Genomic DNA, 6,946 nt, shown 5'->3' with positions numbered 1-6,946 from the left:
ATAACACACAAGCAGCAGCGTATGTACAAGATATATACAAGGTTCCAAAAAACCAAAAAAATAAAGGTATCTGATCAGATAAGATCGGAAAGGTAGGTAGTCTCAGAGAGGGACAGGGAAAGGCTTCTTGCAGGTGGGTTTTCATGGTTTAATGACAGAGAAGTCCCTTTTTAGCAGGACAAATATCATTTATCCTAATTTCCGTGGACGTTGGTTGGGCATGTAATGCTGCATTTCTTTTTTCATGTTCAGGCTCACACACTTAGAGATAGATGAGATTCTAGATCTTCCTTTCATTTTACAGATGAGGAATCCACTACCCTTAATGAAGAAGTGACACATTACTAAGTCTCAGGCAGTTCATAACAGACAGAATCTGAAACCCTCTCCTCTTATTCCAAATCCAAGGCTCACTCCACTGAGTCCCAGAGAGTTGGGTTTATTTTCTTTTTCTTCTATTTCTCTTTTGGAGAGTTGAAAGTGGAACTGGGGACCCAGGGAAACATCTTGCTTACTTTTAATGCAAAGGACATTGTTTTTCTAGTCTGATTTCATTTTCAAGTGAGAATCGTTCAGGTTTCAAGGTTAAGTATCAGACTTATTGTGCTCTCACTCCCTGATTTCCACACACACTTGCATTAGCATGATGGTCTACTCTGTACATCTGCACATAGTCACGTGGAACAAATGTAAAAGCTTACAGAGGTCAGAGGGTGCCCACTTGATTTTGCAGAGGGAGTTCCCCCATTTGGGAGTTCCCTATACCAATGAAATCACTTGGTCACACACAGGATTATAGGTTCAGTGCTAGAAGGAACCTTAAAGGGCATCTATCAAACTCAACTCCCTCAACTGAGGCCCCAGTGAGGTTTAAGCAGCCTAAGGTCACACGATAGTAAATGTCAGGGCCAGGATTTGAAAAAAAATAAAGGTACTCAGTAACAGTAGCTGGTGTCTGGTGCTTTACAAATTACCTTATTCTTTATCAAATTCTCATAACAATCCTTTAAGGTAAGTATTATTCCTCCCCCACTTTTTTTTCCTAAATGGGGCAAGTGAGGCTGAAAAAATTTAAGTGACTTGCCAAAAGTCACATAACTAGTTAATATCAGTCAGGATTTGAACTTAGGTCTCCTGATTTCAGATCCCAGACTCTTCTCACTACCTAACATTGGTAGCTATATAAAAACAGTTTTCACTTATTCTACACTTGATGATTACGAATCACCCTGTATCCATTATTTTCCTTGATCCTTACAGTATAGGGATGACAGCAGAAGCAGCAGTTATAAGTTCTGAGAGCAAGAGATTGTAAATATTATGCCCATTTTCCAGATGAGGAAACTAGGAAACTGAAGAAGAGAGAAGGTCTGGACAACAGCTAAGCTGTGGTAGATCTAGAATTTGAATTCATGCTTCCCAAAACAGAGTCTGGTATCACACACAATCCTGCCTCTCTCCAAATGTGTAACATTAAGGTCCCTGCTTAGCTACAGTAGATACTTTCCAAAGACTTTGGAGTTAATTAAGGGCAGAGTGGTATAGCAGAGATTTGACCTAGGAAGACCTGGGTTCAAGTCCTGCCATTGATAACATACTGGTTACATGACCCTGGGCAAGTCACTTAAGATCTCAGTGTTCCAGGCAACTTAGACTAGAAATTGCTAAAACCGTGCCCACCTGCATTTGGAGAGGAGATCTCATCTGGGGTGCTCCCTATACCAATGAAATTAAGATCTAATGCCTATCTACTGTCCCTAATGGTCTTATTATCTGCCTTAAGTGTATGTGTATAGCAAAAAAACTTTCTTAGGGTATTTAGCAAAATCAATTTAGTAGATGGTGCATGTGAGTGTTTTATACAGTGCAAATTAGCCAGGCAGTCTTCACCGACACACACTAACGTTCACATGAATAGCCTATAGTGGGCACCTAATTTAAGTCCTTTATTTTACAAATGAGGAGACTGAGGCACAAGCAAATGGGTAGTAAGTAGCTGAGCTGAAATTCAAACCCAGATAATCTGGCTACAAATCCAAGGCTCTTTCCATTGTACCACACTGCCTCCCAGAGGGAGGGGAGGAGAAGAGAAGGAAGCAGAATTGTAAGTAGATCGTGGATTTGGAGCTGGGAGGGAATCTTCTCCAACCCCCCATTTTGCAGATGAGGAAACTGAGACCTAAAGAGTTTAAGTGATTTGTCCAGATTTGCACAGGGAAGTCTCCCAATGGCTAGTTCCCTCCTTCTATTCATTATGTGTGTAGATATAATATCTGTGTGTGTGTTTAGACATTATTCCCTCCTCTAGGTTGTAGACTCCTTGAGTTTCACTTTTGTCTTTGTAGCCCCAGCAGTTAGCACAGCCTTGCAGTTAATAAGCCTTTAATAAATGTTGTTTGAATGATTCTAAGTGGCAGTGGTTTGAACCAGGTCCACTGACTCCAAATTCAGAACTCCATCCACTGGACCACACTCTATTCTGTCTGTCTTCTAAGAGCAGAGTTGAGAAACACAGCATTATTGGCAGGCAGCACCGCCTGTTTACACAGCTGTTATAAATCAAGAAATTGTATGAATTGATGCAATAGCTATTTATCGAGAACTTAGTGTTGTGTGCATGTTGTAGATGAAATAGGATTGGATTTGGAGGCAGAAGACCTGGGTTTGAGCTTGGCTCCCTTCCAGCCCTGTGATCTTCAACAAGTCATTGCTACTCCCTGGGCCTCAGTTTCCTCAACTGTACACTTCGGGAAATGCACGCACTTGATTGTCTCAAAATCCCATGATATATAAAATTTGTCCAAAGTTTCCACAATATGCATACCACATTCTTGTATTTCCACATTGGACTGGAACATGATGAACTGAAGGAATTAATAATGTTTGTTTTGTAACACTGTTTCCTTAAAAAAATGAAGTTCAGTCTCTCATTATTTTCTCTCTGGCTTACTGCAGCAGCTTACTAATCAGACTCACTAACTTCACCCTTGCAAATCCAACCAGGTGTCCAGCAAATCTAATCAAAAGAGCTTTAAAATAAAAAGGATCGGGGTAGAGAAACAACTGCTTATGTATACAGAGGCAACTAAGTGGCACAGTTGTTAGAGGCCTGAAATCAGGGAGACCTGTGTTCAAATCCAGTCTAAGACTTAGTTGTGTGAACCTGGGCAAGTACCTTGACCTCTGTGTGATTCAATTGCCTCGTTTGTAAAAAGGGGATAATAACAGTACCAGCCTTCTAGAATTGTTGTGAGTATAAAATGAGCTAATATTTTAAGTACCTTGCAAACCTCAGAGTGCTACATAAATGCTAACTATTATTATTATTTATTATCATCTTCCCTTAAATTAGATACTACATAGAGAGAAGTCAAAAAGAAGGAAGAAGAGAAACTGAGGCACCCAGAAATTCAGAGAAAGTAATATTCAGGAAAAGACTCAGTAATAAAGCCCATGACTTCGAATGTCTAAATGTAAACTTGAAATAATAAACAATAAAAACCATGGGGCCTAATTCAATGGGGTAAAATAGATATCAGGTATATCACTGAGTCTTGAATGAAATCCATAACTGGACCACAGTTCTGGATGAATGTAATTTATTCAAAAGGAAGAGAGTCACTAAAGTGTGTGGTGGGGAGGGGAGGGGAGGGCAGGTTAGTAAGGGTGTACACTAAGAAGGTATATTTATGTGAGTCAATGCAGGAAGTATCGGGGAAAACGTGACAGAGGGCATCTGGGTAAAGGTCAGTAGTGTCAGGAAGGCTAAAGTTCAGAATGAGTTGACTCTGGCAAAGGAAGCTATGGACAACAAAAGAGGTTGTAGTTCGTGCTACCTATTTTTAGCTATAATAGGATGACATGGGGGATGGGATAAGTGATAGGATGGCCATGGAGTGATAGCTGACAATTAGGAGAAGGTAGAACCACTTGATTCTGTTTCTGTTTCTTTGCAAAGAAGAATGACCTTCACATTTCAAATAACAGGGGAAAAACACCCAAAAGACTCACAGGGAATTGATACTCCAGATAAGGAAAGAGATAGTAAGAAAGTACCTGACTGCCCTGGATAAATTCAAGTCAGCTTGCCCTGATGAACTGTATCCTAAGGTACTGAAATAATTAGCAGATATGATTGCTGAGTCACTGCCAGCGATAGGTGAAAAATCATGAAAATAGGCGATGTGCCACAAGGTTAGAGAAAGGCAAATGGTTGGGGAAAAAGGAACAGTTTCCAAACCATAGGCCAGTGAACTTGAATGATTCCTGGGAGAATCTGAGAGCAGGTCATTAAGAATAGGATTGGTGAACATCTAGAAAGGAAAGGGGTGATTACAAAGAGCCAGGACGACTTCATCAAGAACAAATCATGTGACAGATCATGTCATACCAGTCAGTCAAGGATTAATTAACCACTTACTTTGTGGCTGACATTGTGGCAGCCACAGAGGATATAAAACGGGGGTGGGGAAGCCGTGGCCTTGAGGCCACATATGGCCTTCGAGATTCTTAAGTGCAACTTTTTGACTGAATCCAAATTTTAGAGGGGATTTATTCTGTAAAATTTGGATTCAGTCGAAAGGCCACACTTAAGGATCTAGAAGGCCACGTGTGGCCTCAAGGCCACAGGTTCCCCACCCCTGAAAGAAACGCAAAAGCTGTCCAGTTAATTCTCAAGGAGGTCACATTCTAATGGAGGCAGCAACGATTATATATGGACAAATATATACAGGGTAGGTGAAAGGTAATACAAAAGGGAGACTGGGAAAGACTTCTTGCATAAACTGGGGTCATAGATGGAACTGGATAGATGTCTGCAAGTATTTGAAGGGCTGGCATGTGGGGGAGGAATTAGACCTGTTGTGTGTGACCCCAGAGGGCACAGCCAGAACCAGGTGGAAGTTCTAAAGAGATCAGTTTAAACTTGATGTCAAGGGAGGAAAAGAACCTGCTAACAACTGTCCAAAAATGTAATGGGCTACTTTGAGAGGGGTGGCTTCCCCTTCCTCGGAGGTCTTCAAGCAAAGTCTGGACAAGCATTACTCAAGTATGTTATAGTAGGGATTCCTTTCATGGATGGCTTGGGCTAGATCACTGCTGAGGTTCCTTCTGTCTAAATCCGTGATTCTCTTCTTGGCTAACGTATCCTGCACATCCTGCTAGATAATCATTTAGCTTTCCTGCTCAGAAACCTTCCACGGTTCCTCATTCCCAACATGATAAAGTTCATACTTCTTCACCTGGTATTCAAGAACTTCTTCAGAATAACCTCAGCCTGCCTTTCCACTCATGAATCCCACTCATATACTAGCTCCAGGTAAATGGATACATTCTCCTTCTCAAATAGTCCCACATTTTTTTCCACCTCCATGCACTCATTCAGGGCAGCTAGGTGGCATAGTGGATAGAATGCTGTGCCTAGAGTCAGGAAAACTTATCTTCCTGAGTTCAAATGTGACCTCAGACACTTACTAGCTGTGTGACTCTGGGAAGTTTCCTTATCTATAAAATGAGCTAGAGAAGGAAATGGGAAACACTATAATTGCCAAGAAGAGTCAGATACAACTGAAAAAACAACTCAACAACACCTCCTTAATTCATCTTTCTCAATATCTGGAATATACGCGGCATAACCTAAGCCTTTACTTACTGACATCCTGTTAATCTTATCAGCCCCAGCTCAGGTATTATCTCTAGGAAGGTTTCCTTGATACTTCCAATAAATCAATAAATGAATAAATCAATCAATGAATAGATAAATAAATAAATGAATGAATGAATGAATAACTATCTGAGGGTGGCTAGGTGGCGAAGTGAATGGAGCACCGGCCCTGGAGTCAGGAGGACCTGAGTTCAAATTTGGCCTCAGACACAACACAAAAAAACTAGCCATGTGACCTTGGGCAAGTCACTTAACCCCAATTGCTCTCCAAAAAACAACAAAAAACTATCTGCATGTGACTTAATGATATTTGGTTGTGGTGATCTCTATGAAGACTCGTCCTAGATTAAGAGTTTGTTGAAAGTACAAATCATACACAGTGGAAAGTGCATTGCCTCTGGAGTCCTGGGTTCAAATTCTGCCTTCAACACTAATCACCTGTGTGGTCTTAGACAAATCACCTAACGTTCCTGGGCTTCAGTTCCTCCCCTCTAAAATGCTGGACTTAGACTAGATAGCTTCTGAGGTCCTTTCCAACTCTGTATCTATGATCCTGGGGTCTCTCATCAGGGAGCATGGGACCTAGCCCTTATATGGCCATAGTAGGTACAGCTGGAAAGGGACTTGAGAGATCCTCTAGTCTAGAAGCCCTCTCCTTTTACATACTTTGTATTCGCGCGCGCGCGCGCGCGTGTGTGTGTGTGTGTGTGCATGTGTGTGTGTGTGTGTGTGTGCGTGTGTGTGTACATACATATTGTCTTCCTGGTAGATTCTAAGCTCCTTGAGGGCTGTGGCTATCTGATTTTCATTTTTGTATCCGAACCATAACTCATAGTGCCTGGCTCCTAGTAACCCATTTAACAAATTATCGATTGATTACAGAAGAGAATATCGAGGCTGACAGAGGGGAAGTGATTTGTCCAAGGTTTCAAAAGTAGTTAGTAGCAAAATCAGGACTGGAACTCAGATCTTTCTACTTCAAATCTAGTGCTATTTCCTCTGTGTTATAGTCTTTCATTTAGTAGGGGCTTAACAAATGTTTATTCAATGAGTGAATGAATGAATGAATACAAGCACACTGTTTAACTTGCGGAAAGACAACTTCCTTCCTGTCTTTGAAGATCTATAATAAATAAGCTATTGTTTAACCTCCGAACCAAAGAGAACCAATTTTAAGGGAACCTTTTAAGCTCAAAATACATTTGTTTGGCAGAATAGCATGCAAGTTACTTAAGACATTGAACATTAAGATTAAACATTTGGGGGATCACAATAGGAGCATTA

This window comes from Petaurus breviceps, unplaced genomic scaffold (assembly GCF_028583685.1).
Source record: "Petaurus breviceps papuanus isolate PSGF00001 unplaced genomic scaffold, PetGlider_PUasm1.0 551, whole genome shotgun sequence".
Lineage (NCBI taxonomy): Eukaryota > Metazoa > Chordata > Mammalia > Diprotodontia > Petauridae > Petaurus > Petaurus breviceps.
This window is presented reverse-complemented; position numbering follows the sequence as displayed.